Genomic DNA, 26,043 nt, shown 5'->3' with positions numbered 1-26,043 from the left:
TTGTGTTCTGAAATGCTTTCCATGCGACCACAGTGCCATGTATGTATGATACTTCCAGTCACATCCAATAGCCAGCTCTTCCTCTTCTAGAGATATGGGTTCTCCGATCTGTCGAGCTGCTCTCACTGTCTTGTCCAACCATGCCATTGTAGGGAATTCAGCTAGAGGAGCGAGATAGTCTGGCAAGGGTAAGCCTCTAGTCGTTCCACTTCGCCTGAAATCCCGTCGCTCCCTATTGCGTCTCTCTTTCTCTTCTTCGTACCTTTTAAGCCATTTTTTCATTGGCGCTGAATTTAGTATACAGAACTTCATGATCTTTTCTCGCATGGCCAGGTTCATTTTCTTCGGCACCCCTTGCCCTTGCGGCTCCTCTCCCACCAATCTTGCATCCTCCTCATTGCTCCACAGTCGAGGCATTTTTGGGTCAGAAACGGATAGAAATTCGGTCGTCAATACAAGAGCACATCACCGTTGCAATCGAAAAATCTCTTTTGTAAATTACGTACCTAAACAAAGCAGTGACGCTTGCATCTGACCACCCGTACACTTACTGAAGATTCAAAAACACTAGACAAGTACGAAGCACAGATATTTTGGCGCCTTCATAGATTGGTTGATGTTCCAACTTCCTCAACATGTCTTCAGGAGATAGGCGCACGGCTTCTGGTGCTGCTTCGTTCGCGTTCTCCTCGCTTGTCTGGAAGAAGGCATCCAACATCTCCTCCATGCTATCGTCTTCTGTCTGTAAGCCCTTTTCTGCTTCCATCCGTGGCTCTATATTGGTCGGAACTTCACGCATAATCTTTTTTCTCTCTCTCTCAGATGTAGGTGCTATGTCGCAGAAATCAATGCCCGTTCCGTAGGAGTCGTATCGCAGATTCTGTACGGTTTCTCTAGCAAACTCTCCGTACTTGTGCACATGCTCATTACATATCCTACGCTTGCGCAGGATTTGATACTTGCAGAGTGTGCACGAGCATGCAATCTTTTCCTCCATGTTAGTTGATGACGTTGCCATCTACAATGATTATGAATGTTGTTTTAATATATATATATATATATACTCCTCACAATGTAAACTACCTCGGATTCTCTAGTCTTGCCCAATCTCTGTACACCTCAGTCCAGAGGTGTACGGAGATTAGGACCACCGGGTCAAAATCTCGTCTTTATTGGTCAAATCCTATATGGGTAGACACATACGTGCACTCCCAGGTGTACATGGCAATGCATGTAGCAGGAAAAACCCCTTTGCCTCTTTTAGTTTCATAGTTTCTTCTCTGTCTACGTACTCTATCTCTCGTTCTTTCTCTCTCGATCTCGCTCTCGCTATCTCTCTTTCTCTCTCTCTCTCTCGATCTCGCTCTGGCTAGCTATCTCTCTTTCTTTCTCTATTTCCCTATTTTCCTATCTCTCTCTCTGTCTCGCTCTCCACTTCCTATCTCTCTCTCTCTCTCTCTCTCTCTCTCTCTCTCTCTCTCTCTCTCTATATATATATATATATATATATATATATATATCTATCTCTCTCTCTCTCTCTCTCTCTCTCTCTCTCTCTCTCTCTCTCTCTCTCTCTCTCTCTCTCTCTCTCTCTCTCTCTCTCTCTCTCTCTCGCTCTCTACTTCCCTATCTCTCTACTGATCGAACGAGCGACTAAGCTAGGGAGATCTAGATGCCCACGACTGCGGAGGACTACACAACATCGACAGAGGCTGCATCAGAGGATCTAGCTAGGTCACTTACGCTCGACATGCACAATGCCCGATCAGAGTACTAACCATGGAGGAGATTGATGAGATCCGCCTGCGACAGATGCTGGATCTCCTATGATCTACCTATCCCAGCTAGCTAGTTTAGCCATTTAGTCCACACCCAGCAGTTTAGGATTCCATAATATTTTATTTTTTCATCTTCTTACTCTCATTTGTATCAGATCCATCACATTGTAACTTTCTTGTCTCATGTCTCATTGGTCACTTTGGCCTTTCGAAGACGTTAATATAACATTTCGTTTCATTTCTCTCTTTAATTTTTTTTCTTTAATTTTAATTTCCTAAGCATACATTAATTCTCTCTCTCTCTCTCTCTCTCTCTCTCTCTCTCTCTCTTTCCTACACACACACACACGATGTAGAGAGAGAGAGAGAGGGAGGGGTTGGGGGGGGCGGAGATGGACATAGTACCTACGCAGCAGGTTTCGGCCAAGATCTAAGCAGGCAAAAATGGCCCCTGCGCGCGGGTTTCGCTTTTTTCCCCCAAATTTTTTTGCGTCGCTATACGTGTTGCTATACGCGTCGATATAGAAGCGTCGATATCTTCATGTAGTGTTGCAGTGTGAGTTAAGAATCTTTATAGGTATGTGCGCATACTATAGACACTTCATAGAAAAATTATGACTAATAGTAGGACCATTACATGACCTAACAATGTTAGGTACACATGGTCTGCCAAGGAGAACAATGCTTTCAAAAAGCTTCAAGAAAAGCTTATCTCTCAACCTGTGCTTACACTACCGGATCTCTCAAAGAATTTGAGGTCCAATGTGATACTTGTGGTGATTGCCTTGGAGCTGTTTTGCTTCAAGAAGGGCACGCTATAGGCTATGAAAGTCGAAGACTCGACCCTGTTGAGCAAGCTCTAGGCATATATGAAAAGGAACTCCTCGTAGTTCTACATGTCTTAGACTCATGGAAGCACTATTTATTGGGGACTCCTTTCATTCTGCGAATGGATCACCAAAGTCTTAAGTACTTCATGACGCAGACCAAGCTCTCCAACAAACAAATGAGGTGGGCAAATTTCCTTTCGCAATTTCAATTTCATATTGCTCACATTGCTGGAAAGCATAATCAAGTAGCCAATGCACTCTCAAGACACCCAAGAGTGAATGCTGTTTCCATAGCAACTCACAATGATCTATCTTCTATGATAGATGAGTATGCTATTGATCCCGATTTTAGAGATGTCATTTCATGTTATGGAATTAATATTTTACTCTTATTGCAGCTAACAGGTGGAAAAGGCTTGAGCGAGCTAAGCTATTTCAAAAGGAAATTACATTTTATTTATATTTATTCAAGTGCTCTTTTACGAATTTTGGGCGGTCGGCCAGTTTGTACTCATTTTTTACCATTCAAGAAATCTATAAATGAAATACGTGCAAGAGGGAAATGGTCACTCTTGCACGGCGGGAGATTGCACCCAATCCTTGTGTCTTCTTATCTTCTCTTCTCTCTCCTCTCTCACCGTGCCGGCGCAGCACTCCGCTCTAGGAGGTGTGCCTGCACGTGTTCTTTCGCTCTCTCCCGCTCCCTCTCTCTCTCTATTCGTATTGTGCTCGATTATGGATTTGTGCGAGTCGACAGGTACGTAGATTTATTCGTTTATGTCTTGCTATGCGCTATTTTGAGTATTTTGCAGGGCTCTCTACGCTCCCGTCTGTAGTAGTGGTATCAGAGCTGAGGCTATGCTCCAGTGATTGCAAATTAGGATAACCAAAAGCTAAGTGCTCTTGTTTTCTTCTAGTTTTCAAAAATTATAATTCTATGTCCTTGTTTTATATTATCTTTTTCATGCAAATCTGACATTATCCTTCATTAATTTGTAATTAGTAGAACATACCTGAATAAGATAGTAGGAATGATAATTTTATACTGTGAGTAAAGTTTACATAATATTAATGTATATATATATTAACAAGCACGGAAAAAATATCATCATAGGATCTGCATAGTAGCAACAAACGAAGAAGAGATGCTAAAGAATTTTTTATAAAAGTCGAGAACTTTTAACTCCATTAGCACAACCTCCAAAGACTTGGGCTAGGAGTCAAAACCTGATGCTCAACAGGAAACTGAGATAAGTAACCTCTTATACTCGAAGAACCTCACTGTCGGGGCAGAGGAGAATAAATAGGCAATTTTAATTCGTGAGAAACCACCCCACAAATTTTTTTAGAGCTGTAACCTTAAGTGTCGTGCTAGGTTGTTGTCCACAGCGACACTAACAATGGCAGCAGCGGTTTACTTCCATCTGACATGTAGCAGACGACGGCACCCTACATATTAAGTTGGACTGCACCTTAGAAGACTGTCTCAGCCGACAACAATATGCATGAAAACTACTACACAAACCACCGTTTCGAGTGGCCATCGCTTCTCCAGTTCAATAGCCCAAAACCATGCAACCACGCCCAGTTTATTTGCATGTATAAGTCCTTCTTTCTCTCAGTTCTTGCCCGCTAGCAGCCATCCACTCATTCTTTTTATCTCTACCTCTCGTGTGCTAGACGGGTGCGAGCACACGTCCTTGACTCCAACCACCCTCATGCAGAGGAGTTGCACTCTCTCTTTCTCCGCCCCTCGTTGCTGTAGTACACGTGCACACCAACCCGCATGCCATGCAAAACTCTCTCTCTCTCTCTCTCTCTCTCTCTCTCTCTCTCTCTCCAACTTGTAAGCTGCAGAAGTCGGCCACTGTTTCTCTGCAGTACTCATGTATCTCCACGAGCTTGTCCTAAACACCCACCCATAGGTCAAACACTTGAGTCCTCCAATTTCTACTATGTTCTAAGTACCTCAACAGCGCACACACTCACGACGTACACACAACTCTTTTTCTTGTCTTCCAATGACACTTACAAAGGTGGACTCCTCCAGCAATTACCTACACGAGATATCCTGTTCGTTCTCTCTTATTGCAATGGCCCTAGCTGCCATGAACAATTTCCAAGGAGTAGCCTCGCCCTTTTGCGCTTACCCTCCTGGTCGTTGTTGCATGCAGCAGCAGCAGTAGGCGTCGCCCGTCATCTCTCAGCCATGCCCAATGAACGTAGCAATAAGAGCAAAGTTGGAGGCAAAATTTTGGGAGAGATTAGAGATGGGCATCACTGCTCAGATGGACGCTGATCATGGCCGACCATGGACCAGGGTAGATCAGCAACACACGCGCGCGAACGCATGCATGCAAAGGGGAAAAAAAGGAGTGACGGAGTGATGTAACCTGTAACTGTGATTTCAAGATGGAGAGCTTCTTTTTCTCTTGCTTCTTTTGCTCTTGGTTTTGCTTGTGATGCTCCTAGCCTCAGTGACCAACCCTCATGTGCAGCTCATTAACTCTTTGTACCGCTCCCCTTTTTTGCTCCTTGCAGCGAGTTGCAGCTCCTCAGATCACGCATGTCAACTTCTTACCGCCCTCCTTTCTCAGTGCCATGCTATGGCTGCCCTAAACTTCATTTGGCGTCCCCTTCTTGCCAGTACTCCTCTTGCTCGACTTCTCCTGGCTTGCTCACGGCTAATGAGCTAACCTGATTGCCAAGCTTCCCCAACCTTCAACAGCACTTCTAATATAGCCCCCCACAAGGCAGCTTATGGCTTCTCTCTCTTTGTATGTCCTGGTCGACCTCTCTCCCCTATAGCCGGCCTCGCGGCCCTTTTTTTCCACCCCGAGGGTCACGACCCCCCTTGCTATGCATGAACTGGCGGTCCTTGCTTTCAAGAAACTGCATTTCTTCACCGATTTTTGGCCTTTCTGCTGCATCATCCGAGATAGCCAAGGCCCATGCAGAGCTTGGTCTGATGATAGAACGTTGCAATGTATGTATATCCTCAGTATCTCGCCAACTAGATTCATGTCGATGGTGGCCCTCGTTAGAATCTCTACCTTGATTCCTATCAAACTTCAAGGAACGTGAGTTTTTCATCTCTGATCCTAATCCATTGTATACAACAACACCATTACACTTCTTATGCACCACTTGTTTATTCGCCTATGGTAGGGAAATTGAAGTTCAATACAAGAGCTACATGGCATGCATTCTTATCGCGCCGTCTCCCTTCTTTCCAACTCGCCCAAATCACGAGCCCCATGCAATGACATCCTCACACACACACACACACACACACACACACACACACACACACAACCTTGTAAGTGGGCATAGGCAACCAATGTTAACTCACATACTTTCTCTAATCTCCCCTCATCATATGCACCCAAACAAATCCCTCAACTTGTATCACTACAGTAGCTACATCCTGGTCACTTCGGAGCATCCTCATGTACACGTATTGCAAGTAAGTTGCAAGCTGCCATGGAGGAAGTGGATAACTTCAACGCGCCACCAAAGATAGTATGGACTAGCTCCGAAATGACGCAATAGAAAAGATAAGACGCACATCTAACGAAAAATGCAATCTTATTAGTCTTGACGTTGTTGTGGTTTTGTTTTGGCTTTGAATACACTCTAGCTATAATATTTAAGTTTTTTTGAAGGCCCTAGTGAAAGTAGTCACAGATGAACACAATTTTTTTAGTCCTTGGTATGTTCTCATTGTTTGTGCTACTGAGTCTATGATATATCACCACATATATGCTTGACCTTCAGCCAAAAAGACCGAATGAAATTACGATCGAATATGACCATGGTAGTCTTTCCTAAATCTTTTGAACATTCAATTATTCTCTTTGACGGGCATGAATAGTGGTTTTTTATTAAATTTTGTTACAAATGATAGTCAAAAACTTCTTAACACTGTTATATTTTAATTTCTATGGTTTTCTTTGATAGAGCTCACCAAACTCAACACAATTGTCATTAGTTACTTCATGATTCGAAAGCTACAAGTAGTGACACTGCTAACCTTTTCAACCTCAATCCTTGCCCAGTACCATAGACCACCCTCTCGAGCAAGATAAGTCCTTTCCTACTTTTATATGTCAAGTTCGTATTTGTATAGAAAGAACCAAGACTCATGGACTTAGAAGGTACTATCTAACCTAACCTCTTAACACTAGGTTGGTAACCTAACAGGACATAAAAGTGTCCTTTCAGGGTTTTGAAAAAAATCTCCAAAACCATAGTAGATCCACTCATTTTATAAAATCCTTTCATGAGGTTATAGTTCAAGGCCTACTACACATGGAAAAAATAAGAAACTTGTAAAATTTCTCATCTTTTGGTCACACCAAGCCTCCAAAGTTGATGGACCAGTGCATTTTCATCAAAACAGTCATTTCTTACGTTTTGTTGCATAAAAATAAGATTAGGGATTTTTGTAGGACTTGATATAAATTCCCTAGTTAACTTCAATGGGTTCGTGATCAGAACATATGATTGCTTCTCACTCACTATTTTTTGCTTTGCCAAAATAAATAGGTACAAAAAAGTTGAAGTTTTACCATTCTGCAAACCTATCATGAAAGTTTCTATAGCCACGCTCAATACAAATAATATATGCATGTTTTCCTAGTTCCCTATTGTCCTTTATGTTCATAAGGAGCCATGGAGCATGTCAAAAGAATAATACATCTCTTACCAAGAGGAATCTTGGGGACAAAGATGAAGTGCTAAATACAGCAAACATGAAAAAATTGGGTTCAACATTATGAGTTGTAGAATCCCATAGAAACTATTCAATATCTAGCCAAATTTAATCCTTATGACTAAATATGGTTACTACTTACAAAATTCATGTAGTTGTCACAAGAAACTAACAATATTGAAAAAGCTATACTTGATATACTAGAATGTTTCGTTTTCTTCTATAATTGAAAATGTTGTGAAATGTAGTGCAAGGACAAGGTTAAAGATGGAATTGATATTCCAAAAAAATGTCGAGTTTTTTTCAGCTCATGAGACACCTTTCTAGATAGATAGCACCTCAAAATCCATTTTGAAACTCTTGACATAATTCAAGGAAAATGGTCACTGAACAGGACATAAAAGTGTCCAAGGACATAAAAGTGTCCCATTACCAACCTAGTGTTAATAAGCACTTCATTTGTTAAGTATGCTAACTTTCTTGTCTACAACTGTCTAAGCACAAGTTGCTCTGCAATAACTCGCACTTCGTTCTTGTATTTTTTGGTTAATGACACTAGTTGACCTATGCTATTTAATTAGAACTGCAAAAATTTCCTTTGCGTTCAGTTGTCTCACATTTGTCTTAATTGTATACTAATCCCTTCTATAGTTATCATTGCAAGTTCATAACCAATTATTAACCTCACGCTAACACATTTTGAAACTTTTAGCTATACTTTGGTGTAAGTTTGCTGCAACACTTGTACCTCTCTCCATGCGCCAACAATGGTATATATATATTTTTTCAAATACAGTATACCCTCCTGGGATTTTCATTGAGATAATTTAGCTATGCAGCTACTCATGTGAGCTAAGGTACTCTGGGATAGTAAACAACAGTTTGTAAGTACCCTCCTACTCAAACACACTCCACATTGATGTTACACCTCTGCCAAATGTTATATTTTATGTCTCGCCTAGTCCATTGGTCACAGACACACATATTTGCCAGTTTAGGCAGTGTGTAGATAGTCATCTTTGTGCAGATTCGCTGATTTAGGCAGCACATTGATAAATTGTAGATTCATGATTTTTAAGCAGTATCAAATGCAGATTCGCCAATTTAGGTAGCATTAGTGCAGATTCGTCAATTTAGGCAGCACGTCTTATTGGTGTAGATTCGCCGATTTACGCAACACCACTCACAAAATCATGCTGCAGTGGCTGGCCACCACTGTAATTGGTATGATTTTGGATTTGGATTTGGAATTGGTATATGATGATTTTCTGTATCAACAGTATTTATGGAAGTGACCTTAAGATTGATGAGAATTGATTATTGAATGATGAGTGTGACCAATGATATCCTGATTCATCAAGGTATGACATATACTACTTATTCTAGTGGTATGGGACACTAGAATAGGTAGTATGTGGATGACGGCAGGCATAAGCAATGTTATCTAATTTTATGGATTTCTCTTTTACTATTTGATACAAATTTCTAATCATTGTTTTTGACAAGTATTGTTTGCAGATTTTTATCTTTGCAACTGAGGACAGTTGCCTTCCCACGGAGAGGTATGTTATGGAATTGATATTTTACTCTTATTGCAGCTGACAGGTGGAAAAGGCTGAGCAAGCTAGGCTATTGCAAAAGGAAATTACATTTTATGTATATTTATTCAAGTGCTCTTTGAAGAGTTTTGGGCGGCTGGTCAGTTTGTACTCATTTTTTACCATTCAAGAAATCTATAAATGAAATACGTGCAAGAGGGAAATGGTCACTCTTGCACGGGGGGAGATTGCACCCAGTGTTTGTGTCTTCTTCTCTTTTCTCCTCCCTCCTCTCTCACCGTGTCGACGTAGCACTCCGCTCTAGGAGGTGCGCCTGCATGTGTTCTTTCGCTCTCTCCCGCTCTCTGTCTCTCTCTGTTCGTATTGTGCTTGATTATGGATTTGTGCGAGTCGAGAGGTACGTAGATTTATTCGTTTATGTCTTGCTATGCGCTATTTTGAGTATTTTGCAGGGCTCTCTACGCTCCCGTCTGTAGCATTTCAACCCTTGCACTAGGGAAGAAAGAGGAACCATTTACTTTACAAGATGGTTATCTTCTTTTCGGCAATAGACTATGCGTTACTAGCTCACTACGTGAGAAAGCAATGTATGAATCTCATGCTCGTCCTTATGTAGGGCATAGAGGGATTCAGTCTATCCTAAAGGGGATTGAAACATATTTCTATTTTCCTACCATGAAAACAAACATACAAGAGTATGTTTCTAAATGTGTGGTATGCCAAAAGAAGAAGTTTGACAGAGGAAAGCAACCTTGATTGCTTCAACCTTTGCCGATCCCCAATTCACCATGGGAGAGAATATCCATGGATTTTATCTTTGGATTGCCTAAGTCTATCCATGGGAATACGGGAACATGGAGGATAGTGGACAGGTTCAGTAAACAAGCTCATTTTGTACATGTCAAATAGACTATCAAAGCCCATCAAATGGCAACACTGTTCATTTGACAAATCTTCAAGTACCATGGATTGCCAATGTCCATAGTGTTGGATAGAGATTCATTTGGCGTCCCCTTCTTGCCAGTACTCCTCTTGCTCGACTTCTCCTGGCTTGCTCACGGCTAATGAGCTAACCTGCTTGCCAAGCTTCCCCAACCTGCAGCAGCACTTCTAATATAGCCCCCCACGAGGCAGCTTATGGCTTCTCTCTCTTTGTATGTCCTGGTCGAACTCTCTCCCCTATAGCCGGCCTTGCGGCCCGGTTTTTCCACCCCGAGGGTCACGACCCCCCTTGCTATGCATGAACTGGCGGTCCTTGCTTTCAAGCAACTGCATTTCTTCACCGATTTTTGGCCTTTCTACTGCATCATCCGAGATAGCCAAGGCCCATGCAGAGCTTGGTCTGATGATAGAACGTTGCAATGTATGTATATCCTCAGTATCTCGCCAACTAGATTCATGTCGATGGTGGCCCTCGTGAGAATCTCTACCTTGATTCCTATCAAACTTCAAGGAACGTGAGTTTTTCATCTCTGATCCTAATCCATTGTATACAACAACACCATTACACTTCTTATGCACCACTTGTTTATTCGCCTATGGTAGGGAATTTGAAGTTCAATACGAGAGCTACATGGCATGCATTCTTATCGCGCCGTCTCCCTTCTTTCCAACTCGCCCAAATCATGAGCCCCATGCAATGAAATCCTCACACACACACACACACACAACCTTGTAAGTGGGCATAGGCAACCAATGTTAACTCACATACTTTCTCTAATCTCCCCTCATCATATGCACCCAAACAAATCCCTCAACTTGTATCACTACAGTAGCTACATCCTGGTCACTTCGGAGCATCCTCATGTACACCTATTGCAAGTAAGTTGCAAGTTGCAATGGAGGAAGTGGATAACTTCAACGTGCCACCAAAGATAGTATGGACTAGCTCCGAAACGACGCAATAGAAAAGATAAGACGCACATCTAACGAAAAATGCAATCTTATTAGTCTTGACGTTTGTTGTGGTTTTGTTTTGGCTTTGAATACACTCTAGCTGTAATATTTAAGTTTTTTTGAAGGCCCTAGTGAAAGTAGTCACAGATGAACACAATTTTTTTAGTCCTTGGTATGTTCTCATTGTTTGTGCTACTGAGTCTATGATATATCACCACATATATGCTTGACCTTCAGCCAAAAAGACCGAATGAAATTACGATCGAATATGACCATGGTAGTCTTTCCTAAATGTTTTGAACATTCAATTATTCTCTTTGACGGGCACGAATAGTGGTTTTTATTAAATTTTGTTACAAATGATAGTCAAAAACTTCTTAACACTGTTATATTTTTAACTTTCTATGGTTTTCTTTGATAGAGCTCACCAAACTCAACACAATTGTCATTATTTACTTCATGATTCGAAAGCTACAAGTAGTGACACTGCTAAAATTTTCAACCTCAATCCTTGCCCAGTACCATAGACCACCCTCTCGAGCAAGATAAGTCCTTTCCTACTTTTATATGTCAAGTTCGTATTTGTATAGAAAGAACCAAGACTCATGGACTTAGAAGGTACTATCTAACCTAACCTCTTAATAAGCACTTCATTTGTTAAGTATGCTAACTTTCTTGTCTACAACTGTCTAAGCACAAGTTGCTCTGCAATAACTCGCACTTCGTTCTTGTATTTTTTGGTTAATGACACTAGTTGACCTATGCTATTTAATTAGAACTGCAAAAATTTCCTTTGCGTTCAGTTGTCTCACATTTGTCTTAATTGTATACTAATCCCTTCTATAGTTATCATTGCAAGTTCATGACCAATTATTAACCTCACGCTAACACATTTTGAAACTTTTAGCTATACTTTGCTGTAAGTTTGCTAGTTGCAACACTTGTACCTCTCTCCATGCGCCAACAATGGTATATATATATTTTTTCAAATACAGTATACCCTCCTGGGATTTTCATTGAGATAATTTAGCTATGCAGCTACTCATGTGAGCTAAGGTACTCTAGGATAGTAACCAACAGTTTGTAAGTACCCTCCTACTCAAACACACTCCACATTGATGTTACACCTGTGCCAAATGTTATATTTTATGTCTCGCCTAGTCCATTGTTCACAGACACACAGATTTGCCAGTTTAGGCAGTGTGTAGATAGTCATCTTTGTGCGAATTTGCCGATTTAGGCAGCACATTGATAAATTGTAGATTCATGATTTTTAAGCAGTATCAAATGCAGATTCGCCGATTTAGGTAGCATTGGTGTAGATTCGTCGATTTAGGCAGCACGTCTTATTGGTGTAGATTCGCCGATTTAGGCAACACCACTCACAAAATCATGCTGCATTGGCTGGCCACCACTGTAATTGGGATGATTTTGGATTTGGATTTGGAATTGGTATATGATGATTTTCTGTATCAACAGTATTTATGGAAGTGACCTTAAGATTGATGAGAATTGATTATTGAATGATGATTGTGACCAATGATATCCTGATTCATCAACGTATGACATATACTGCTTATTCTAGTGGTATGGGACACTAGAATAGGTAGTATGTGGATGACGACAGCCATAAGCAATGTTATCTAATTTTATGCATTTGTCTTTTACTATTTGATACAAATTTCTAATCATTGTTTTTGACAAGTATTGTTTGCAGATTTTTATCTTTGCAACTGAGGACAGTTGCTTTCCCACGGAGAGGTATGTTATGGAATTGATATTTTACTCTTATTGCAGCTGACAGGTGGAAAAGGCTTGAGCAAGCTAGGCTATTGCAAAAGGAAATTACATTTTATGTATATTTATTCAAGTGCTCTTTGAAGAGTTTTGGGCGGTTGGTCAGTTTGTACTCATTTTTTACGATTCAAGAAATCTATAATTGAAATACATGCAAGAGGGAAATGGTCACTCTTGCACCGGGGGAGATTGCACCCAGTGTTTGTGTCTTCTTCTCTTCTCTTCTCCGTCCTCTCTCACCGTGTCGACGTAGCACTCCGCTCTAGGAGGTGCGCCTGCACGTGTTCTTTCACTCTCTCCCGCTCCCTGTCTCTCTCTGTTCGTATTGTCCTTGATTATGGATTTGTGCGAGTCGACAGGTACGTAGATTTATTCGTTTATGTCTTGCTATTCGCTATTTTGAGTATTTTGCAGGGATCTCTACTCTCCCGTCTGTAGCATTTCAACCCTTGCACTAGGGAAGAAAGAGGAACCATTTACTTTACAAGATGGTTATCTTCTCTTCGGCAATAGACTATGCGTTACTAGCTCACTACGTGAGAAAGCAATGTATGAATCTCATGATCCTCCTTATGTAGGGCATAGAGGGATTCAGTCTATCCTAAAGGGGATTGAAACATATTTCTATTTGCCTACCATGAAAACAAACATACAAGAGTATGTTTCTAAATGTGTGGTATGCCAAAAGAAGAAGTTTGATAGAGTAAAGCAACCTTGATTGCTTCAACCTTTGCCGGTCCCCAATTCACCATGGGAGAGAATATCCATGGATTTTATCTTTGGATTGCTTAAGTCTATCCATGGATTGCCTAAGTCTATCCATGGGAATACAGGAACATGGAGGATAGTGGACAGGTTCAGTAAACAAGCTCATTTTATACCTGTCAAATAGACTATCAAAGCCCATCAAATGGCAACACTCTTCATTTGAACACGGCTGAACTTCTCTTTGGCCTATCACCCGCAAATGGATGGCCAAAGTAAAATAGCTAACCTAACAATTCTCGATCTACTAAAAGCCTATGTAACGGAAGTAGATCAAATATCCCAAGGGAGAAGTACTTACCGTTAATGAAGTATGCCTACAATAACATTGTACATACTTCCACTAGAAAAGCACCTTTTGAGGTAATTGAGGGAAGATCAAAAAGTTCCGTGCTACTTAAGGTACACGGGAAGATATTCGTTGCAGATAAGTATAGCCGAGACCTACAAGAATCTTTCCAAAAGATTAAGGATGCTATCTCTATCTCACAGCAAAGGCAAAAGGCTTCCTGACAAGCACAGAAGAACCCAAGCCTTTAAAGAAAATGATTGGGTCTTATTAAAATTTCCCAAGGCTCGATTAAGGCACACGACAGGCAGGAATCCTACGGGACACCAAAAGTACTATACTAAGTTAGCAAAAAGGTATTATGGTCCTTTCTAGATGCTTAGGCCAATTAATGAGATGGCTTATCAACTCAAGTTTCCCAGTCATTGGCTCATACACAATGCTTTCCATGTGAGCCTACTGAAGCCTTACAAAGTAGAACCACCTCAAGAACCAACTATTGAAGACCCATCGGAGATCGAGGACTAAGAAGAGGTGCTGAAGCCCGAGTCCATTCTCTAGCATGAAGACAAGGTACTAAAGGCGGTAAGACTATCCGATGATATCTTATTAAGTTTAAGAATTATCCTTTTGAAGATGCTAGATGGATGCAAGGCATACAATTAAAGGATAACCTAAACATTGTCAATGCTTACAATGCTTCCCTAGAGTAAGCAAATGTACAAATGTTTAAAATGAACAAAGTTTTTGTCTTATAAGACTCTCTTTTTCTTTATTGTGCACAAAAATGAAGTAGTATGCATGCTTAGATCAAGTTTGCAGAGACGACGTCTCCCGAACACCAAGTAGAGCTTGTCACTCTACTATGGAAGACTGATAGGACTAATGTGCAGACATTCTTTCGGCAACTTAGGCTCTCAATCACCAAATGGACTAGTCATCCATTCTGGAACGATGTTGTAGGGTAACATAGGGATCCTCTACCAGCTACGAAAAGGATTAATGAATATGCTTTATCTTCTCTACCCCATAGTCGAGGACGACTATGATTTCAAGAGAGAGGTAATGTCATAATAATCAATATCTAATTCTCTTAAATGATTTTCTCATGCTAAATTGATCATTTAATATGGGGAAGTGCTAGGGGAGAAAAAGGTAGAATACTAATTAAGCTAGCAGACCGGCCACAGTAAGGATCGAAAGGAGGGAAAATAGGGATCCAAAGGGGGGGCCATCTGAAAAAGAGCTATGTGCAACAATGGGCTCAAAAGACCCTAAGGTTTAGCCCATTAAGACTTCCGAAATGCTAAGGTTCTAAAATTCAAAGGTTGTGTCCAAAGGTCAAACATTAGGGGAATTGGATGCTTTGAGTGTGTCCCAAAAAGTATTTGTCAAGCCCTACATAGGAGGGGGCGAGCCCAAGAAGTAGGGGATGAGAGAGAAACACCCACACACACTCATAAGATTCATTTGTACACAAGGGGAAAGTGAGACACATGTCAGCTCCCTAGGCCAAATGCCCACAAGGTGTACTCAAATCCTATTGGATGGCCATGGAGGTGGACCAATGAAAATTAGGCTAGATCAAATCTAGTTTAATTAATTTAAAAACAGTTAATAAAAGAACCAATAATAATTAAGCTCTCTAGAGACTATTGGGCAGTCTCCCAAGGGGACCAAGGAGCATTCAGCAGCCCAATGGCTTGTCTGATTCCTATTGGCCAGGAGGCAAAGGGGTCCAATGAGAGTTTAGTTGCATTTATTAATTACCTAAATCTCTCACAAGAGGGGAAAGGGGGACACATGTCAGAAGTCTATCACTTATGCTGCTTAATTTCCATTGGCTAGGCCTGGGGAGGTCCAATAGGGCTGTAGCATGAGCATTTAGCAAGGGGGGTTGACCAAGAGAGAGAGGGGACTGATTTTTGCAAGGAATTATCACACACACACTCACACAATCTCATGTGTGAAGCAAAGAAGACTCTCTCTCCTTCTCAAGCTTTAATGGAAAGGTTACCACCTACTCCAAGCTTGTGAGAAGGGATGCCTACACCAACAACTCTTGGCTTTGTGATGCAAATCCAACCAAGAGACAAGCTTCAATGCATGATCATCTCCTCTACCATGATAATTACTAAGCTAAGCTATGATAGTATGAGTGATTATGTGAGGAGATGTATATCTTTCTCGTAAGAATACTCCTTCTTCCTCTCAATCTACTCTCATACCCTGCTAGCTCTCACCATCTTCGAAGGTGTGAGGTCTTGGGTCTGAGACTATGAGGGAATTGATGTTGTGTTTGATAAGTGTTTTGCCTAGTGCATGAAGTTTCCATCTTCATTGCACTAGATAGTATTGAAGGAGCACAAAGAATTGTATTGTAAAATGTCTCTCTTGATGGGAGAAACCATAATACAAAGCCTTTTGGAGGGGGGACGGTTCCATGCAAATCCGATCCTCAGCTGTTGTCAATTGCTTAATTTCTCTCTCTTTTGAAGTATTGTTCATGCTATCTAACTAGGTGTTATGCTTTTTGTTGCTCTCTCAACCCAAGCACTCTTGTTATTCTCATTAGGAAGCTATTCTAATAAAATGCTCACTATGTTCATGTTATTTTCCGCTACACACAAGTTACTAGACCATTAAATGTTACAACACCCATGTATGCCTGGAGTAATAATCAATGAAAGTCACAAAGTAAAGGTAATTGCACAAGGAAGAAGTTTGCATGGGCCCACAAACATCACTATGCACAAGTTGAAACATGCATGTAGCCCTAACTGAACCATCCTTTGGAAAGTTCAAACATTGCAACTTCTCCAAAGTACAACCTTCACAAACATGCTTAACAGGTCCTTCAAGAGGCAACAAACAAGCAACCATATCAAATTTATACAAACATAGTAAACTGGCAAAATTTAGATGTCTAAAATGTGGAGCCGAAGATTTTAATTTGAAATCGCCTTAGAATCCACAATTGTATTTGCAAAATTTTGTCCACACTTGTCATAGAAAGTGATATTATATAATCCTGACATAAAATGCCTGATGCAACAATGCCATTACCAAAACAGAGATCATGAACTGTACATTTGTCATCCACAATCTTTACAAGAAGACTAAGTCTAGCAAATGCAGAAGCGGACAAAAGGTTCTTCTTGATCCGAGGTACATAAATTGCATCAACAAGTCTAAAAGAACTACCATTCGTAGCAGTCAACACAATCTTTCTAGCTCACTTGACCGCATAAGAGGCATTGTTGGCATATGTGACTCAATTCCCATGAGGGATATCCTCAAGAGAGGTAAACAAGTCACGATGTGCTTGGTAGCACCACTATCAAAGTACCACACATGAGCATTTGCAACAACTGACATACATGCACCATGGACAAAAGGATCATAAGTGCACTCTACACTAAAAGTTGATTCTACATCAATATCAACATCACAATATCCTTTCAGAGAAGACCTTAAAAAATTTGCATTTGTAGTGGAGCTAGTCTCTTTCTTCTTAGCCTCTTTTGCCTTCAACTTAGGACACTACTTGATCAAATAATCATTAGCTTTAAAATGAAAAGTGTCGTGTGGATAGAGTTGCATTGGTTATATCCACGTTCCCATGGTGAAAATTGAAAGTTGTCTCGTGGGTGGCTTGGGTTCTTGACTATAGACCAAATTTACTCCATCGTATTCAAAAAGTCGATGGCTTAGATATGTCATCAAGAGTAAGGGCTAAGAGAAGGACCTTACAACCAATCACATGTAGGATTCATAACAAGCAACAAGGGTAGTCTTGGGACAAATGTCTCCCTTTCCCCTTTGAGATAGAGGACTTGATAAATACAAAAACATAATAATTAAATTAACTAATTTATTAGTGGATCCCTTGGGAGGTTAACCAATAGTCTTTAGGCACACCATGAGGGCAACATGAGGAGGATCTTGACAAGTGTCCTATTTTATTTCTTTGTACCAAGCTTGCCTTGTGTGAGGGTGTGTTTGTTCTCTCTCATCCCTCTAGCTTTAGGGCTTGCTCCCTCTCTTGTACAGATGTGATTTGAAAATTTGAAAACATTTCCATCAAGCACCTTAGTCAGCAAGCATGACAAAGCACCTTAATCTTGGGTAGTGTTTCCACAAGCACCTCAATATCCCTAGTCGGCAAGCACGGCAAGCACCTCAAGCATCTTAGTCAGCAAGCAGGACAAGCACCTCAAGCACCTTAATTGTCATGCACAAGAAGCACCTCAAGCTTGGGACGGGCTCCCACCTCAATCTGAGCCCTAGATTACCCAGGGTCAAAGAACTTTTAACACTTACCTTTGGAGGTTAGTAATGAAGCTAATCCTAAGGTCTTTTAAGCTCCATTGACTAGCCTTGCTCTTTGATATACCATCTCTCATTTGGGCCTCTTTACCACTGGCCCCATGTTTCAAGATACACATGTCTATATTCTACCCCTTGTACCCGTGTATTCTCCCACATTAAAGGATCAGCTTAATAATATGAGAAAATCCTTTGGTTCGGTTAGATATTAGATTTTTATGACATAAACTCTCTCTGAAAATCATAATCGTCCTCGCCTATGAGGTAGAAGAGATAAAGCCTTAGTCATTGGTCAATCTTGCTTAGCGGGTAAAGGATCCCTTCTTACCCTACAATATCTTTCCAAGATGGATGAATAATCCATTTGGTGCTTGGGAGACATAGCTTCCGCAAGCATGTCTGCTCTTTGGTCCATTTCATTCTCCCAGGTAGAGTGACAAGTTCTACTTGGTGTTTGAGAGATATGATTCTAAGCAAACATACTATTTAAATTTGTGCACAGTAAAAAGAGAACTAGTCTTATAAGACAAAAACATTGGTCATTTAAAAGGAATTTTTACATTTTCTGACTCTAATCTAAACATTGACAAGGTTCATACTATCCTTAAGCTGTATTCCTTGTATCCTTCTAGCATCTTCAAAAGGATATTTTTTGAGCTTAATAAGATAGTGGAGGATAATCTTACCATGTTGTAGTACCTTGTCTTTATGCCGAAGGATAGCTTTGGATTGTAGCACCTCTTCTTGGTCTTCAATTTTGCAAGGGTCGTTAATAACTGATTCACTTGGTGGCTCTCCTTTTTAAGGCTTAAGTAGGCTCTCATGAAAAGCATTGTGTATGCGGATTTGATTTTAGTACTCTGTAGCTCATTTGGATAGAGAAAATGTAAACATAAATTATAGATACATGCATTGTTAACATAGAAGATATGTACCACTCAAGCTTATGTAAGCTGCTAATCAAGAAACCTTTGGTGGGATACTATAACAATAGGGGTCACATGTGGTTTCAAATACCAAAGAAATGGCTTACCCAAACATTCCCAAGGACACGAGGTGGACACAAGGAAGTAAAAATTGGTTTTTTGTTTGGTCGATTTCTAGTGTTGAATGTTTAATGCACAGGATTGTGACATGCGTTCAACAGAAGGGATTTTATATTCTTGTAAAGTTATAGAAACATGTGTAGATAAGACCTTTAAGGGGTAATTTTAATCCATTATGGTGAACGCACATGATATAGGAAAAGTTTACATAGTGAATGTTCCGGACCTTTGAACATAAAGAAAAACAGGGGGGGGCAGGGGTGCTCTGATTACATCAAACACTACACCTCTACCTCATGGCCATGAATTAAAAAAAGCCCATATTTGTCATGATAAGGCCCGAGGGACCTTGATGGCCATTCTACGCGCCCTTGTGGTCCCTCTTTTTGAGGGTCCCTAGGACTTATAATGGAAAACACAGACCAAGATATTCCCAAGAATAGGGGCAGTGGACAAAAGGAAGGAAAAAAATGGTTGATGAGCATGATACAAGGTTTAGGTATTTTCCGGGGGGGGGGGATTTTTGATGAATACATCAAATTGCACAATTCTATCTCATGGCCATGCATCAAAAAAGACTGTATTTGCCATTTTAAGGCCCCAAGGATCCTCAGCAAGAGGGGCCACAAGGGCATGAGAATGGCCATCCAGGCCATCGCAAAATGGAGGGGGGGGGGGGGGGGGGGGGGGGATCTTGCTCTGTTTACATCTAACATTACATCCTTATATCATGCAGATACACAATAGTTTTGCAAACTTTTTCCATGTACAGGCTCGCAAGGTCCTCAGTAAGAGTGGCCACAAGGGCGTGCGAAATGCCCATCTAGGATTTTGGGATGAGCATTTGGTGCACCCTTGTGACCACTCTTCCTGAGGGCCCTGTGGGCCTTTACATGGCAAAAATTTACAAAATTATTGTGTATGAGCATGATACAAGGTCTAGTATCATGGAAAAATTATTGTGTATGATAATGATACAAGTGTTGAACTTTTAGGCTGTTTTCAACAGATTCGAGCTTCCAATCGGCTCTGAATCTGTCTGGGCTTGTCTCACATGAATTTGTTCATCTTGTTGCGCTCTTCGACCATCATGTGATCCAAAAAGATCATATCTTGCTTGGATTCTCCAAAAATGAACGTGCAAGTTGGCAATTTCTTAAAAAATGATGTAAAACAGACATTTCTTACTTTTTCCTTAATCTACGAGCTCCAGTGAGCATTAAAACCATGGAATCTGAAAATACTCAAAGAACCAATGTTTTTTATTGTGTTAAGGATAGTATTTCCTACCTAAAAAACTTTCCCAAAATATCGCCCTAACACCTTCAAAAGTGGCTTCCAAGGAGTGGCCTTGGTCAAAATTGGAAACTGAAGGAAACAGTCAGAATGAAATACTAGACTGTGTACAAACTTGAAAATAACAGAAATTTCCTTCAAAAATAAGTTATTGCTAAAACTTTGACAATGGGCTTCCCTTAGTCTTCCCACAACGATAGAAATCAAAGGGTTCAAGGAGAGGTATGGTGTCACAAGTGCATGGTAGGAATCTCATCGAGATTTATTCCCTGAAGATCTCTTAGACTCTATCATGTCTTCTCATGTACAATCTTATTAAACAATTATAAATTTACACTTTAAAGGAGTAGAAAACTTATTTCACTTATCAAACAATCTAAAATATGGTAGACCTAGAGTGCTCTTACACATTGATAGCCGTTTTTCGGCTCTCTGTAATTGCCACAGTGAGTTACCTCACCCTACCAAAATCACCCAAACACTGTGGCTATCCCTACCATTTCACTGTACATAGGCGTGCGTGAGTCACGGGACTTTTCCCATATCTTCTTAAAAAAACCCTCAATTAGCTAGTCATTGGGCTAGTTGAGCCAAAAAAAGAAAAAATAAAAATAAATAAAAAATATAAGTATATTATGGCCCATGCGTATGTAAATATTTCTTTGTATATAGGGCCTAAATAAACGATTTTTTCATAATTATTTTGGTATTTATTTAAATATTTCTACCTAGGTGTGTGTTATTTATGCTCTATACATTGCCTCACCATTACCACAATTTTTCTTACCATTTTTTATACTCTTTATTCCATATAGAAATATTTTCATGTAAGCTTCTCTTATATTTGGTGTAACTCCACCCCAACAAAAATCCAAAAAAACTAGTTCTATTTATGTGTATATTTTTCTCACTATTGTGATTTTTTCCTTCCTACATATATTCTCTATTACTCTCATAAATTAGACCACCAAAAATATTCATCTTTTTATGGTAGACTTATAATGAGAGAGATTTATTTTGACCCCTTTATATTTTTCCACCTATATTATTTATATTTGACATGTACATATTTTTTAGACCCCTCAATATTTGATTTTCTTAGTTGTACTATTCACTTATATCCTAATCTCAACAATATCTTCAATTATAGACCTATCAAATAAATTCAAGGGTAGGTGGCATGCATACATGCACTATGGAGGGCTCACTCTTGGAGGTATTCAAAAGAATCATCCAAAGAAGGACCCCACAAGGACCTTTGCAGTGGAAAAAAACGGTCGATTTTGCTGAATTTTTAAAGTTCACTTGCTCTCCGAATTTGAAAAGGTGATACAAACAAAAGTTGTAGCTCGTGGGCTGAACTTTTGCCTCAAATTTTTTCATATTTTTTTGAGCTACGAGCTGTGAGCTATGATTTTTTTAGTGGACCTCAGTTTTCCCATGCTATGCAGCCACACTCTCTCTTCCACTTTATCATTTTCCTCTTTCACACACACTTCTCCACTCATCATCCCCATCTCTCACCACTCTTCTCTGCACACTACTCACCTTCTCCTCAACCTTGAAGAATAAGAGAAACCATGGTGAACTCATACCTCCCACACACATTCCATTCCAAAATTGACCACCTAGTCTCATTTTCCTCCTCCAATTTACCCATATCTATAAAAAAAACCACAAAATTCAGCCTCTTCTCTTAAAAGACAGCATCATGGTGGTTGATTACTCAGCTTCAATTACCTTGTCTGTCAAGGAAGGTCAAGAGTGGAGAAAAAATGTACCGTCAAAGCTAGTGGACCGTCAACAGGCGTCAAAATCGGCCCTACTCAAGACATTTGGAGCATCAACCTTGTAAGAAAGCCACCTTTTCTTACCTCTTAAGAGTTTTTTCTTCCTTATTTGTATCCTACATGGATACTCCCATTGTAAATATCCAATTCCATTTGTAAATTAATACTAACTCTACTAACACTAACCCACTATGAAAAGTCCTATCACCTCCATTTCTCTCCTCTCTCTTTCCTCACCAACTTCTTGATAATTCCAAGCAAAAGAAATTAGATAAATTGCTGAAAATCTAACCCAACCATGGTTAGAGGAGTAACCCTAGCCTTCAAAATTGCTATAAAAGGGGGGTGTAGCTAGCACAAAAGGGGGAGCCATAAGCAAGAGCACTATGCTATAGCTTGAGAAGCCAAGCTCAACCTCTCTAGAAGGAGCTCTTGAGTGGAAGCTCATGGTCTTATGCATGTGCATGTGTTGTAATAGGGGATTAGCAAGGGAACTCTTTGCCATTGTAAGAGAGAGAGTGATCATTCAATTGAGAGTAGGAAATCTATCATTTCTCCTACTAGTGTAAGCCCCAACATTTGCTGAATCAAGGAGGGTGGATTTGGAGTAAGCTTGGATATTTTGTCTCCCTTCCAATGTGAAGTAATGGACAACAATGATGCGTAAGTGTCTTGGTGTTTTTTGTTAAGTTCTTGATAGCTTGTCTGTGATGTTGTCATCAATCTAGCCATAAATCCCACATACTGTAAGAGGGCGACAGGGTGGAGAGGACTCCCCTGGCTTTAAGACAGTGATTGGGGTGGCTTTTCTTGTGATGTGTTGTGGTGAAATTTACGCAAGCTATGTTGAACAAATACTAATTTCACTTTGATTTGTCATGACAGATTTGTAAGAAGGTATTAATGCAACAAGCACCCCCTCCCCCTTTCTCTCTCTTTCTTACATATATATATTTATGTTTGCTTGATCATTAACGATACACTTCAAAGCAGCCCGAGCACCATCTCTCTCTCTCTCTCTCTCTCTCTCTCTCTCGTGTTTTAGTGTGTGAGAGTATTCCATTGGTGTTAGGGTTAGTGTAAATTCCTTGCTTGTTTGTGGGTTGCTCTAACGATTCTCCTCTTTTGCGTCCTAGTTCGCTCTTAAACTAGGTGGTGCCCCTTGTGTAGTTGGGATTTGGCTGTGGGTTTGTTGTTTTGGTTTGTGTTGTGTTGTGCCCCAGCCCCATTGAGCAGCACGGGAGCCTTGAAGGGTGTCTAGAGGTTGCTCTTCTTGTCGCCCGCCCCGGACCGCCTCAAATTGGTGCCTCCACTGAGGACAGGCTTGTGTATGTTTTGTGAAGGCTCAACCTTTAGCATAATCAAGTAGCTTGCATGAATCACGAGAATTTGTATGATCCCTTCATTCCCATTGCAAGGCAAAAGGTACACATAATTGTTAGTACTAAGTTGCAATTTCAACGTGTCATTCGTAGAATTTTAGGTCCTCTTAGGTTGGCCGAGATAAACGCTTCAGTAAATCCTTTTATTTTGCCTCTCATTAGGTACGACCTTAGTTTGGACGTCTATATTTTTGTTTTGTTTTAAGCATTAGGACATGCATAGGCCATGTATAATGGCCCAAGAATAGAGGTTTTTCCCTTTCATTTTACTCCACACATTAGAATAAACGTTGCAATTAGTAGAAAGATCCATTTTCAACAACGAATGGTGTTCATGTTTGGTGCCCAAAGAGCAGGAGAAATTCTTGCATCACCAAACCCTGTCATTCTATCTCTCATCAACTACCACACTTCTTTTGATGTACATGTGTTCATTTTATTTTAAAATGAAGTGCAGCCCGGCAAAATAGTGTGTATGTTTCTTTTTTCTTTGTCCAAGTTGTTACAAGAAACAAAAAAAACGATCATTTGTTCTAACTGGGAATGTGTGTGCAGTGAAAGTTCAATCCTTAGAGATCTAGCTCTATTACCAATTGAGTTACAGGAGCAAGTAGTAAGGCGTCTCCCTCATAACAAGAGGGTGGTGAAGTTAAGACGGAAGGTCCTACGCGTGGATTCCATTTTCCTCTTGTTGTTGGGCACTAAGGAAGACCGCGCATTCATCCAACTAGTGTGTGCCCTAAGATTGGTAAATAGAGTGAAATTTGGCGTTTGGCGAGTGCATTTCACCATTGAGGAAGACTCTTCAGGAAACTTGCGGCCAGAGTTCATGCTTCATAGACTCACATTTGGTGAATTTTTCCCTCATTTGTGTCTTATTAATAGTCTTCCTTTCGCTTTCAACAAAGGAGATAGGGAGCTATTCAGAGCTTGTCTTAATAAAGAGAGCATAGAGAAGATTGCAAATTTGTATAAATTCTCATCCTTCTCTACTTTCTATGACACTTTGTCCATAGAGACATTGTAAATCTCTTTATGCTTTTGAATGATTTAACCATAATCCTAAGGAGTTTTTGTCCAGGAATTTTGTAGCACAAGTGGAGTCTTTAAATCTTACAAACTTGATTGGACTTGATGAGGATGTTCTTTATGAAATTGTGAGAAGGTTGCCTCACTCCGACTGTGTGGAACTCGAAGGAAAGGAGCTCCTAGTCAATTGCTACTTTCTCACGGCCTTCGACGAGCATGAAGATCTAGTTTTTATACAAACCGCTTGTGCATTGGGAATTGTAGAGCAAGTGCAATTTATCACTTGGGACGTGGTTGCTCTTTTTGATCCAGAAAATGAAGTTCTAGAGATTTTTGTTTATCGCCTTAGCTTTGAAGAATTTCAACCCTTCTTAGAGCTCATCAATAGTCTACCCTTTTGTTTTGATCAAACAAATCGAGACCTTATTGAAGCTTGGATAGCTGAAGAAGAAAACCTAGAGTGGTATTTTCTCACTTCTTCATTTGCAGGCGAGTGGTTCTAAATCTCTATTGTATCCCTTATTGTAACTCGTGTTGTAATCTTTCATAATAATGGAGAGCCAACGCCAAATTTCTGGATATCCTCTTTTCTTTGGAGAGCCTGGAGAGGATGCATAATTATTTTTAGCAAATTTCAAGATGTCTTGCCGTATCAAGAGGATAGTAACCGATCAAGAACGTGTAGAAATGTTTGAGGTGGTCCTTAGGAAAGATGCTAGTACTTGGTTTGACTCTTTGCCTGAGGAAGTTAAGGGGAATTACACAGAAGTTTTGAATCTTTTTAAGAGATACTTCTTTGATCCCCAAAACACTCAAAAACTATGGCAAGACATTGTTTCTCATAAGCAAAAAGACTTAGATGACTACTACTTGTACAAGCAAGAGTTTCTACGTCTTTGGGCTCTATGGATACGAAATGTTGCTAACCCTGGTGATGGTGCAGAATTTCTAAAGAAGGAGAGGTTCATAGCCGGAATCTTTCCTGACCTTAAGGTAAAAGTTGAGGCGGGTGCACCTGCTACCTTTGATGCAGCTGAAACTAGGGCTGCTGAGAAATATAGGAAACTCAAGTGCTTAAGGGGAGAGGTTCCAATAGAAGGTCTTAGACCCAAAGGTAAGTCACAAGCATCAACATCGAGGGAGCTTCCCGAGGTAACGGCGGAAGTAATTGAGAAGTTAAACGAATCTTTAAGCAGCCTGTCAATTCACCTTGCACAAGCTGTAGGTCCAAAGGGACAAGCAAAGAAGTCTGAAGAGCGAGATCCACGACCTAAGAGAGTCTTGCAATGTTGGAATTGCGGAGAGTGTGGACATGGGATGTATAATTGTCCTTGGCCCCATGGGGAGCCAGGGAGACCTAACTTGAATTACCCAGTGATGAATGCAGGTGAAGGAACTGGTCAACAACCAAGGCTTCTACAAAGACCAAATGGACCAAGACCACCCCCACAAGGGGTAGAAGGAGTTCCACCTTTGCCAGATCCAAATGTTCATGTGGTAGAGGTGACAAACTCAAATGAGGTTGACATGGAAGCAAATGGCA

Source organism: Adiantum capillus-veneris, chromosome 4, assembly GCF_014529385.1.
Source record: "Adiantum capillus-veneris isolate H3 chromosome 4, ASM1452938v2, whole genome shotgun sequence".
NCBI classification, from domain to species: domain Eukaryota; kingdom Viridiplantae; phylum Streptophyta; class Polypodiopsida; order Polypodiales; family Pteridaceae; genus Adiantum; species Adiantum capillus-veneris.
Note: the sequence above shows the minus strand (reverse complement) of the source record.